Source organism: Emydura macquarii, unplaced genomic scaffold, assembly GCF_026122565.2.
Source record: "Emydura macquarii macquarii isolate MOO-44397 ecotype Brisbane River unplaced genomic scaffold, CSIRO-AGI_Emac_v2 contig_2975, whole genome shotgun sequence".
Taxonomy (NCBI): Eukaryota; Metazoa; Chordata; order Testudines; family Chelidae; genus Emydura; species Emydura macquarii.
Window position 1 is genome coordinate 4,586,046 of NW_027133112.1, and position 12,770 is coordinate 4,598,815.

At 40.1% G+C, this 12,770-nt stretch overlaps 1 long non-coding RNA gene across 1 annotated transcript in view; it reads right to left on the minus strand.

Moving 5' to 3' along the window:
• Nucleotides 1-880: 880 nt before the first annotated feature.
• LOC137167705 (uncharacterized) overlaps nt 881-12,770 on the minus strand; it is a 33,584-nt gene continuing 21,694 nt past the window's right edge. The window contains exon 3 of the long non-coding RNA XR_010924172.1: nt 881-1,182. This is a non-coding gene — a long non-coding RNA (uncharacterized lncRNA). The remainder of the gene's footprint in view (nt 1,183-12,770) is intronic.

Genomic DNA, 12,770 nt, shown 5'->3' on the forward strand with positions numbered 1-12,770 from the left:
GGATGACATAGAAACAGACAATGGCTTTATACCACACAGATTCCCTCAGGCATGGGGAGTTCTCCTTATGGCTGCCTTATGCTTTCAGAGCAACACAAAGCAGATGGAGTGGTGCTGAGGCTCTTAACCAATGTTTATGTATAAATGTTGGGCACTACATGAGATAAATTAGGAAAGGTGCATTAGTTACTTTAACATTTTTTTAAATGCATTTATATACAACCAGTGTCTGATCCAAATTTGTAACTTGAACTATCTGCAGATACTGTAACTGGAATCTGTAAGTAATGTATTATTACCCACAGATTTGTAGATTGACGTTTTCTGTATTTCAAAGTCACATTTACCGTCTTCTGTCTTCAGAATAAAAACTGTCATAAGTGCACAAAAATGGATTGCTAGAATGCTATATAGAAATACTGATCCATAGTCTTGCAGTTAGGTGAATGACTGACTAGAAAGATAAACTGAAAATGTGACTCATAATTCTATGACAATAGGCCTCTGAAGAAAAACCCTTGAGATTATCCTTATTCATTAGTAAGCACCCACTGTATGACAATCATATTGATATTTAGAGAAAATCCACATTTCCAAGACCAAAGTACATATCAGTTTTGAATGAAATATTTCAAAACCTGCCAGAGAATGAATATTTAAAAATGCCAATTTATACAATATTGCCACTTTATGTAGCATGATACTTGTATAGTTTTTCCTCCACAGTTCTCAATAAGCTAAAGATCTGAAAACTTCGCCATCCTAAAACCAGAAGGAACTGTGATGTAGAGATAACGAAAGTACACTGGAAAACCTGTCTTCTGTTCTTGTAAACGTGGTCATAAAAAAACTGACAAATATTCACAGTGAATAATTTAGTTGATGATTTTAGTCTCTGTATCTTCTCGCACAATGTCCACAGGTAAATATCAGCTTCCTACAATTTATTTGTTCAAATTTACTTGACATATTTTGATGAGATTTTCTTTAATACACGGTTTGCCCACAAACAATTCACTGAGACTATACAATGCTAAATATTCAGAATTCAAACGTGCTTGTATGCCACATGGTAAGTTTGTGTTCTCTGATTGAACATACTCAGCTCTGATATTGAAGACTAGGGCTTGAAGGCACTGAGACAATTGAATCTTTCAGAGGAAGTAGCAACTTCTGGAGACACTGCAAATAGATGGGATTAGGAAAATTTAGAAAACCATACATTATTCCTTTGTTTACTTCACAGACCTTATCAGAGTCAACATTTGTAGATAAAAAAAAACGTTACTCTAAGTTTTACTCACTGTGTGCACAGGTGAAATGTAGCTTTTGCCCTCTTATTTACAAAATAACAGTGTATGCATAATTCTAGGTAAAAAGGTTGCAATCAATCTTTGTGCAGCTCATTTACTTGATTGTGCCAGGGCATTATTAAAAGGTTTTCTTTCTTTGGGAATCCTGTCCCTCTGCTATATCTGGTAACCCATTATATATACATTACACCAGCTCCGGTGTGAGTACTTGAACATGGAAGGTTGACATTTAGCTTTCTGAGGTGAATAAAATTTGATTGCTCAAAAGCTGATCAATATTCTGCAGCTCCATATATGAGTTAGTGCATATGTCTATCTTGTTTGGTAGCATAGGCTTTCACTGCAGTAAGTTAGAATACTGAAAGATACATACTGAATGATGGATATATGGCATATAAGTATATTATTTCTGACTGGAAAAAAAAAAAAAAAGCATTCTTCCTATCAAACACTGTGTATCCAATTTAAGTATTTATAAGGTGCCCATCACCATGGCATCTAATCACAGAGCATAAGTAAATGTTTAATGCATGGTTGGTTGGTTGACAGTTTAAAACAAAAAAGACTCACAGCTCCCTAAAGCAATAGAATATAAAACAAAGGCAAGTAGTCCTCAGTAACTGTTCAAAAGAGTATTTTAAATAATGTTTCACTAATAACTGCTTTTTTCCCCAAGTCATTTTCCAAAGGCAATTTATTATATGAAAATAGGAAAGGAAGGGAACTAATACGAGTTTATACAGTCTTTATAAAATTTGATCTATAGATATTACAGGCCTTTCACTTTACCAGCTTGCCAACTTTCTGGATGCCTGCCTTTGCCCTTGATACATTCCCTTCATAACTGGGGGAATAATGCTTGTCCTGCATTGGGAAAAGCAGCCAAGAAGGTCAAGATTTATTTTTTCTCTCACATATTTCTTCCATATCTCAAGTTTTTATGTGCGACAAAAAGCATTTGCCATGATCTGTTCCAGAAGTAACGTGAAGAAGTAAACTATGGTCTAAATGAAAATTGGGAATATATAATGTTTGTATTCTATTTGTTGCTTCTGGGTGTCTTTCTGAAACCTTATGAAGACCCCATGTGTAAAAGCAGCAATTTATACATATACCGTGCATTCGGCATTATGGTACAATCTTTAATTACATGATCACATACTATATTTCTCACAACACCCCCACCTTCAATCAGTGCATGGGATTTGCTCTGTGGATTAATCAAGGTTGTGTAGTGAAGAAAACTAATTTAGCTCCCTGGGCTTCTCATCCGATCTCAGTTCTCTCACCGCAGCCTGCTTCCTCACAGACTTGTCTCTCCTCCTTTTCCCCACCCCACTAGTTCTCAGTCCCAGTCTCTTTGCCCACACAGTCCCATCAGTTCATTTCCCCCATTATAAAAACACACTAACTGAGGCCTTGTCTACACTGCTGACTTAAGTCGACTTAATTACACCTGCGTCTACACTGGCACCACTCTTAATTCGAATTAAGGTGCCTGTAAAATCAACTTAATAAGACCACCTCCGCATGAGGCGTAGCGCCTAATTCAAATTTGTTAAGTCAATTTAGTGTCAGTGTAGATGCAATGGAACTTAATTTGAATTAATTAACCTACAGACTGTATCCCACAATGCCGTGTTTTGACTGCTCTGGACAGTCACGTTGTGCTGCTCAGTGGTCTCGCTAGCAGGAAACGTCCCCGCCCCTCAAGCCCCGGGAAGATTTGAATTTTAATTTCCTGTGCCACCAGCATGGAGAGAGCTTTGTCACTGTTCTCGGCATGGCTACTGCAAAGCACAAACGCGCTCCAGCATAGAGTCGACCAGAGGTCTTAGACCTCATGGGGCTATGCGGCGAGGAGTCCGTTCTGGCTCAGATCAGAGCCAGCAAAAGGAATCTGGACATTTATGGAAAGATATCCCAGGGCATGCTGGAGAAGGGACACCAGAGGGATGCTCAGCAGTGCCGCGTGAAGATTAAGGAGCTGTGCCAGTCTTATCAGAGAGCCTGGGAAGCTAATAGCTGCTCTGGCTCCTCATCCAAAAAATGCAGGTTCTATGATGAGGTGCACACAATTCTCAGTGGGGATCCCACCATGGTGTCTCCCCGCAGCATCGATACCTCTGGTAGATCACAGTCCATGATCAATGATGAGGACTCTGTGGACAAGGAGGAGGAGGAAGCTGAGAAGAGCAGGGTGCAGGAGAGGGGGGCATCCATTCTCCCAGACAGTCAGGATTTATTCCTGACCACTGAGCAGTCCATCAGCACACAGGACAGCACAAATGATCCCAGGGAAGACACATCTGGTGAGTTTTCTTTCTTATTAGCATTTTTGTCTCTGTAAATGGGGGCAGGAGGAGGGACATGAAGGGGATCTCAGGCATTTAATTGACTGTACTGGGTGGTTACCCAGGGAAATTTTTTTTTATGTGATGAGAAATGCTAAATTTATCATCAGTTAATATCTCATGGAAACTTTAATGTATGTAATCTGTTATCCCTAGAAAAACTTTCCAGGGGAGGGCTGCCTTGTTCCTCCCTCCACGGTAGGATTCTTCTCAGCAATCAAGGTAACTTGCATCATGGCTTCATGTGTTTTAAGCATAGCCTGCTCCTCCCAATGCCGTCCACAGTTCCTCTCTGTAATGGTTTAAAATACAAGCAGAGAGAGTGAATCGTGTGCTACGTTGTATCAAGGAAACCATTTGCAACTTTTTAATGGTAACATTGTGTACATTGTTTCTCTGTAATCATTTGCTACATTTTTTCAGGGGGTCATTATCTCAATTGTTACATTTGTTTCATTTTCTTCACTATGCTAACTGTGGCTACCTTGTTACTTTTCTTTCATTCTCTAGACACCTTGGCACTGGACGGACCCTTAAGAAATGCTGTGGACAGACTCTCAGATTAGGAAGAGGGAAAGAAAAAAAAGCAGAGATGACATGTTTGCGGAGCTCATGAATGCCTCAGCAGCCGCAGAGACAGAGCAAAGAGCATGGAGGCTTACCTTGTCACAGAACATGGACAGGGACAGAAAGAAGCCGCGGCCACACTGATAACTGGCCAGCGAGCTACCACCCCACCCTTTGATACAGTGAATGGACACTCCTCCCCCCCCCCCTTTTCTTTCCCCCATGACTCAAATGTTCAGAAATAAAGTTTTGCATAATTTCAACACATTTCTTTATTAAATCATATCTTGTTTAGGAAGGATTTGGTGGGCACAGATATTGTTGGGGGGAGGTATACCAAAGGCAAAAAACATACAGGAACAGAAATCAGTCCGGCATCTCATTGCAGAACCTGTTTTTCAAAGCTTCCCTAATGCATAGTGCTCCGCGGTTACGTCTCAGCGTAGTACTGGCATCTGGCTGCTGCTAACTGGCAGCCAGTCTTTCTGCCTCTACAGCCCAACCCTGGGGGAACCACTCACTCATTGCTTCACACACATTATGAAGAACACAGCAAGCAGATATCACAGAAGGGAGGTACTTCTCACTCATGTCCAGCCTAGTGAGGAGATTTCTCCATCTGCCCTTTAAACGCCCAAAGGCACATTCTACAACCATTCTGCAACTGCTTAACCTCTCATTAAAACACTCCTCGTCACTGTCAAGGTGACCAATGTACGGCTTCATTAGCCAAGGGAGCAAGAGGTAAGCAGGATCCTCCAGGATCACTATGGGCATTTCCACACCCCCAATCTGAACTTTTTGGTCAGGGAAGAAAGTTCTCTCCTGCATCTTAGAGAACAGCCCCGAGTTACGAAATACATGAGCTCATTGCACCTTCTCAGACCACCCCACATAGATGTCTGTGAAACGACCCTGTGATCCACAAGCCCTTGCAGGACCATGGAAAAGTACCCCTTGCGGTTTATGTACTCGGTCGCTACGTGTCCAGGCGCTAAGATGGGGATATGTGTCCCATCAATGGCCCCCCTGCAGTTTGGGAAGTCCACCGTGGCAAACCCCTCCACTATGTCCTGCACATTTCCCAAAGTCACTAGCCTTCATAGCAGCAGTCTATTTATGGCACTGCACACATGATTCACGGCTACGTCCACTGTAGATTTACCGACTTTGAATTGATTCCCAACTGATTGGTAACAGTCAGGGGTTGCCAGCTTCCAGAGAGTGATGTCGACTCTCTTCTCCACCATCACAGCTTGTCTCAAGTGAGTTTCATGTGCTTCAGGGACGGTGCCAACTCCGAACACCGTTCCAGGAAAGTTGCCTTTTGCATCTTAAAGTTTTGCAACAACTGATCATCATCCCACAGCTGCATAATGATGTGGTCCCACCAGTCTGTGCTTGTTTCCCTGCACCAGAACCTGTGCTCCACGGACTGCAGATGATTCGTTACAGCCTGCTGCAACTGGGAATTGTTCTGCTCGATGTCTTCTAGCAGGCAGCCTCGGTGGCATTGGTGTTGTCTCTGCTTCTGCTTCTTGCTCTATTTCAAAAATAATCAATGATAAGCCGTGACGTATTTGTCATGCTCACAATTATAGTGCAGAGTTGAGCTGGCTCCATGTCTCTGCAGCAATGAAGAAAGCGGGGAGTAAAAAAAGGCGCGAAAAAACTTTTCCTGTTTGTTTGGGTGGGAGAAGCAGCACTGCATCCTGGGACGAAGACACTCGTCCCAACAGTCTCCATGGCTAGTTGCACTGTGGGATAGCTACCCACATTGCACTACTTTCTAATTCGAATTAAGGCTGGTCAGTGTGAATGCAAGAGACCAGCGCAAACACTGTAGTGTGTACACTCTGCTGCGATTTCTAAAAATTGCCTGCTGAAAGTCAAATTAAACAAAGTTGACTTCCCGCAGCAGTGTAGACATAGCCTGAGAAACTGTGCGAGCTCACTTAAAGCAAAGTTGGAAACAGAATTCAGACAGATCCAAGTCTTATACGTTCAGCTGTGCTGCCTATTGGAATGAATATGCCTAGTCTTGGCTATCCTGTATCACACCAATCTCTGTTTCAACCGTTAGACCACACTCAGCATTCAGGATCTGGAACAGAAGCCAACTCTCCAACTGTCTACTACTGTCTAGCACATTTTTGTAACTGGAAAAGTGTGTGTTAAATCCTCCTTTATTGGGTCATCTACATGAAGGCTAACCATTACATTTTTAGCTCAAGAGACAGCAGCAGTCTATGCTGATGATCTCAGCATGCAAGATTTCAAACTCTGACAATGACCCATCCAAGGGGTGCCCTTACTGTTGTGCACAGTAGAATTTGTTTTTCCTTATTGTCTTTTTTTAGAAATCAGTTTAGCGTATACACCGAGGACATCCTTAAAGCAGGTTTTATCGTTAAAAGTCATTCTTACTTGACCATTATACAGACATCCTGCATTTTTATTGTTTGTCACCCAGTTGGGCTGCATTTGTCACTTGACATCTCTACACCTTAGAGCACATTATGTTCCTGTCTTACACAATCAAATCCTCTTCTCTCAACACGCCCTGCTAGAGCTCTTTCCTGCAACATCACTTTCATTAGATTTAATTGGTGCTTTCTGAGAGAGTCTGCTACCTGTTTCAGCAACTTCTAGGGCAGGTATTAATCCCTTACCTTCCATTTTGATACTGGCCCTCCTACCCTCCCTAGTCCTCATCATGCTATTCACACATGAAGACTTCAAGGAATAGGCCTTCATACATACCCTCTCCCTCACCTTCATTTGTGGCCATGATTGTAGTTAATACAAAAACTCAAAATTACTTCAAAATATTCTCCATGTCAGTACTGTCAAGGGGCCACTAACACATTCATGTGACTGACTATATGTACTGAGAGGAGCTAAGATTCATAGAAAAAATTGCAGGAAAGGTCTAAGACTCTGATCTTACAAAAGCTTACATGTATATCTAAACTGAGACATGTAAATAGTCCCATTAGCTTTAGTGGGACTGCTTATCTGTCTAAAGTTAAGTGTTTGTGTGAGGCCAGACCCACATTAGAAACTTTTGCCAATATAATAATGTTGGTTAAGGTAATTTTTTTAACAACTTTACACTAGAGCGTTTGCCAATATAGAAGACAGTCGTACAGGCGAAAAAGTGCTTTTGTCAGTATCACTCTTCTTGAGGAATCAGAATAAGCTCTATAAACAGCACTCTATTGCTTCTATAAATTGTGTCTACATGAGAAAAGGTTTTCCAGTATAACTGTGCCAGCAATCCTTTCCTAGTATAGACTAGGTCCAAGTCTTTCCAGGACTGGGGCCTAAATCTAACCAAGCTCAGGATATCTTTGATTACCTGGTCTCTCTTATGAATTGCAATAAGTCTATTTCCAATAGTAGCACAAGTCAACAGCAATAATAAGATTGCCTATGAACTTAGATATTCTTATCTGCAACTATATAACTTTTAAAAAGTATATTTTGGATGACAAGGAAGCCTTTCAGAAATGATATATTTAAAATGCATCTACAAGCACCCTCAAACATTCTTTCTCTGATTGGCTGAGCTCCATACTATATGGAGAGGGGAGATGAGTACACATTGGATTCAAAGATTTTTGTCTAAGAAGAGTGTGTTTCTACCAGGCTCTTTCTCACAGAGAATTTAATAGTAAACATAGGTTTCAGAAACTTGGTTAGTGTCCTTGGGGACTAAGAGTCAGAAGTCAATGTTCCATTTACATAATATTTCCTCCCAGTGAGACATGTGTTGATTTATAGAAAACACTTAAAAAATCATTCAGCTCTATATATGCTATACAATCTCTTTGATATAGAGCTAGCTTTAAATCTCTCTTGGCCCATTCTCAATGACTTTGTCTTCATAAAAGTGTTAAAAGGTTTTAAATTTAAGATGGGACAATAGCCACCTGATGATGAGTTTTGGACAATCATCTAATCATATGAGCCTGAGAAATTGGAAGGAAGACCCAGAGCTCCTGAAATTGGATTTCTAATATTTAATGCCCTCATAACTAATTTTAATGGAAGTGGTGGTATTAATTGAACCAGACTCATTAGAGAATGAACTTGTACCACTTTTTAACACTTATCACTGTAGGGAAAGAAAGTATCATAATCTTGATGCATCTACATTCTTTTCAGACCCTGGAGATTGATTGCTCTGAAATTAATACAATTAAAATATGCATTATATATTATAATATAAAGTATCTTCCTTGGTGACATGACAGTCTCACCACTGAAAGAACAATCCAAAAGCTTGAATCATTCAGAAGTTTGACACATTTTTCAGCCACCATAGATAAATGAACATTATCAAATGAACCTGAGTGACCTATAAATGTGTGTGTATGTGATTTTACACACACACACACACACACACACACACACACGTATAGATTATCCGTGTTTTTGATCCAGTAAAAGAAAGGAGGTCTAGTATCTTCTTGCTGTCAGCTTTATACAGAATTTAAACATGCATAACTTAAACAAAAACAGCTATTGTCATTCAGAGAAACTTTTTGGTTTTCTATCCTAGTGAAGACAGTGATCAGACTTTCATTAATATTATACCTATGATGATTTGTTGCCACTCCTGTTCTATAAGTGCTGTGTTGTTTTTTTAAAGCAAGCAAATAAACACCAGATGAAAGCAGTAATCAGTATAAAATCACTTCTCCCAAGATTACAGAAAAAAGTCCCTATGAAGGCATATGACATATATATATATGTTGTAAATTTGAAATGTAGTGCATACATTAACAAGTCATCTGAGATGTTATGTAATTAGCTCAATTAAATATTGGCTTAAATGAAATTGAGGATCTGGCTTTCTATGTTTACCCACATTGGTATCTGAAATACCACAATATCTTTCTCTATTAAGGAAGGAAAATATTTTGGTTGTCAGATGTTGTTGTGGATTTTTTCCTCACACAGGAGCTACTGTAGCTCCTGAGATCAAAGGGCAAATGTTTCATCTTAACATAGGCTACATAGGAGAGTTTTATAAGAGGATTGACAGTGACTGCTTTAATCAATGTTGCATAACTGTTTCCAGTATCCTAATCCCACTTACAATGTTTTGCAACTTTCACTTTCAGATTTAATTTTTTAATAGCTGGTTCCTGACTGAAGATGAACTCTAAATAGACTGCAAAATCAGATTGCACTCAATGAATCACCATAGCACACTCACATATTCTGATGTTACAAGCAGTGGGTTCCAAAACATTTTCAATGAAAATTAAAATGTGAAAGAACCATGTTTGCAGAACTACAGATTAGCTTTCAAAAGGGGGGGGGGGGGGGAAATGGCTAATTTTGCAATTTCAAAGGCTTACATTTAAGAACTTGAATGATTTAACGTTAAAGGTGATTGCTATCAGATAGTAACAGTTTAATATTAAAGGCGATTGCTATCAGTGTTCAATTAGTTTTTTTATGAACAAACCTGCAATCTAAATACAATATAAATCTCATTAAAATGTCAAGTTATGTTTCCCAGTTTCATTATTATATATAAGCACCTATCACCATGATGTATGTATGTGTTATAAATACTTAGAAGTTTTTTCCCATTTCCCATTCACACTACAAACTTGCCATATTGAAGTTTAAGTCGCCTGATCCATGATAAGTCTATTCATGTGATAAGATTAAGCACATACTTAAATATTTCCATCCAGTTTCATGGCTAATCCTGAAATTATACAAATCATGTGTAGAATAAAACATCTTTACAAATGAGAAAACAGTATAAGGAAAGAGATTAAGCAGTATAGTTTCCATCCAGAGTTACAGTTCTCATAATCTGTTGAAAGATTTTAAATGAACTGGAAATTCTGTCCAGCTCAGCTGGGTTTGTTCCCACCAGACCTTAGAGAAAGCGAGAAGAGTTCAGAGGACTTGGGAAAAGGTTAAAGGAGTCCAGACATGGAGCTAATCACTACACAGGGTTTGACCCAAGATCAGCATCAACAACACAATAATTTCTTGTGATTAATGGACAGTAAACTAGCATTGTAGGCAGTACTTTCATAATGATTTGGAGAAATTTCAGTTCTGTGTTCAATTTCAAAGGGCTTTGGTGAGATATCATTTTAAATAGGCCAGAGTGTGTCAAGTCTTCTTTGTTGGCACTCAAGGTATTGGGTCCTGTTCCTGATAATAGTTTCTACTAAGGGCTGGTCTACAATGGCAGCAGCAAGTCAATGGTACTTCGATGTACTTATAGTCAAGTAGCACAGTGTCTTCACAGTGCTGCGTTGATAGAAGATGCCTTCCCATCGATGCAGCCTTATTCCTTTCGAGGAGGTGGACTATTTGAGTCAACTGGAGAGTGCTCTCCAATTGACTGGGTAGGTCTCCACAGACCCACTTAATCAATGCCACTGCATTGATGCCTGCCACCATGGCAGTGAAGACATATCCTAAGAGTGGAAAACAGACACCAGGGCTGATTAGTGCCTTTTTTCCCCGTAACTGCAACAACTGAATTTTCAACCTGGAATTTCAAAGTCAAGGTATGGTTGGTTCTTGTTTTTATATCATTTTCATCAGTAAACTCAACCCAGTTGAGATGTATTAGAGGTGTGGTTAAAAAGGAACTCACATGTGGCAAGGTTATTTGCAGTGAGATTAGAGTAGAGTCATAAAAACAAAACCCTCATTTTTGCATAGGAACTGGAATAATGGGAATAACTGAGTGCCTGATGAGAGACTCCTAAATCCACATTTAAACATCTAAACATAAGGAATCTGATTTCTCTCGTTTTTAAAGAACACCTACAAAACCTCCTTGAAGCCAATTGGACCTGCAGGTATTCAAAGCCTTTTGAAAATTAGATTTCTTATGTAAGTATATGGATTTAGAAACCTAACTTTAAGAACCCAAATGTGATAATTTTGTCCACAGAAATATAAGAGTTGACATATTGGCTCATACCAGAGTATATCTAGCTCAGTACACTGTTCAACAGTCACAAGTGTTAAATGCTACAGAAGATGGAAGAAACTTCATAGTGGAAAATTATGGAATAATTTGTCCATAGAGAGGACCTTTTCCTAATCCCGGCAAATAGCAGTTGAATTGATCCCTCAAGCATGAGGTTTTATATCCCTAATAAATTATATCTATCATATTTATAATGTGCAAAACAGAATAAAGTCCACATCACTGGGGGTGACAGAGATGTGTGAACACGTATAACACATGCAGTGCTTGTGAAACTGAACCTTTTAAAAAGCTGAAAACAATTGAGCCAAATTAGCTAGGAGGAAGAATTTAATCAGAAAAAATTGAATGATAATTAGGAATTGCTTCAGAGCACTTTACTAAATGCCCCCAAATTCACAAATCACAAGTAGAAATAGAGGTTATTTTACCTCTGCATTTGTCACTGGTGTGACTGCTGCTGAAATTCTGTGTCCAGTTCCGGTGTCAAAAATTCAAGAAGCATGTTGATATATTGGAGAGGCTTCACAGAAGAATCACAAGAATGATTAAAGGATTAAAAAATGTGCCTTACAGTGATCGACACAAGGAGATAAGTCTATTTATCTTACCAAAGAGGCAATTAAGGGGTGACTTGATCAAAGTCTATAGGTATCTACATGGGGAACAAATATTTAATAATGGGCTCTTCTGCCTAGCACAGAAAGGTGTAACATGATCTAATGGCTGGAAACTGAAGCTAGCCAGGTTCAGACTAGAAAAAGGTGTACTTTTTTAACAGTGGAAGTAATTAATCACTGAAACAGCTTACCAAGGGTCATGATGGATTCTCCATCACTGACATTCCTTAAAACCTTGATTTAAAAATTATGCTGTAGGAACTATTTTGGGGGATTTTGGTGGCCTGTGTTATATAGGAGGTCAGACTAGACCAGGGGAGGGCAAACTTTTTGGCCTGAGAGCCACATCTGCATATAGAAATTGTATGGCGGGCCATCAAGAGGGGCGGTGCTGCTCCAGTCAGGGTGCTGCAGGGCTCACATGGTGGGAGAAGGGGTGAGGCTGGAAGGGAGGAGCAACTGCTGCGCTACGGCCAGGGCGCTGCTTGGCCCACATAGTGTGAGAGAGGCAGGGGGAAGGGGCAGAGCCAGAAGTGGGGAGTGGCCACTGCACTCTGCCCAGGGCACCACTGGGCCCATGTGGTGGGAAAGGAGCGGTGGAAGGGGCGGGGCTGGGAGGGGCCAGTTGCTGCCATGCTGCACAGCTTGTTCTGCAATCTTTCCACAGACCACCAGTTTAGCTGGAGGGCCTGATGAAAAGTTCAGATGGACTGTATGCAGTCCGTGGGCCGTAGTTTGCACACTCCTGGACCAGACTATCACAATGGTCCATTCTGGCCTTAGAATCTATGAGATACACAAACAATCTAATTCTGTCTCTGTAATAACAGACCTTATAGGCAAGCTAAGCTTGTTCCCTAGAACTTCAGTGAATAAGAAAGCTATAACTATTTTATATTCACCAAACCAGTATCTGGCACATGGCAGATTT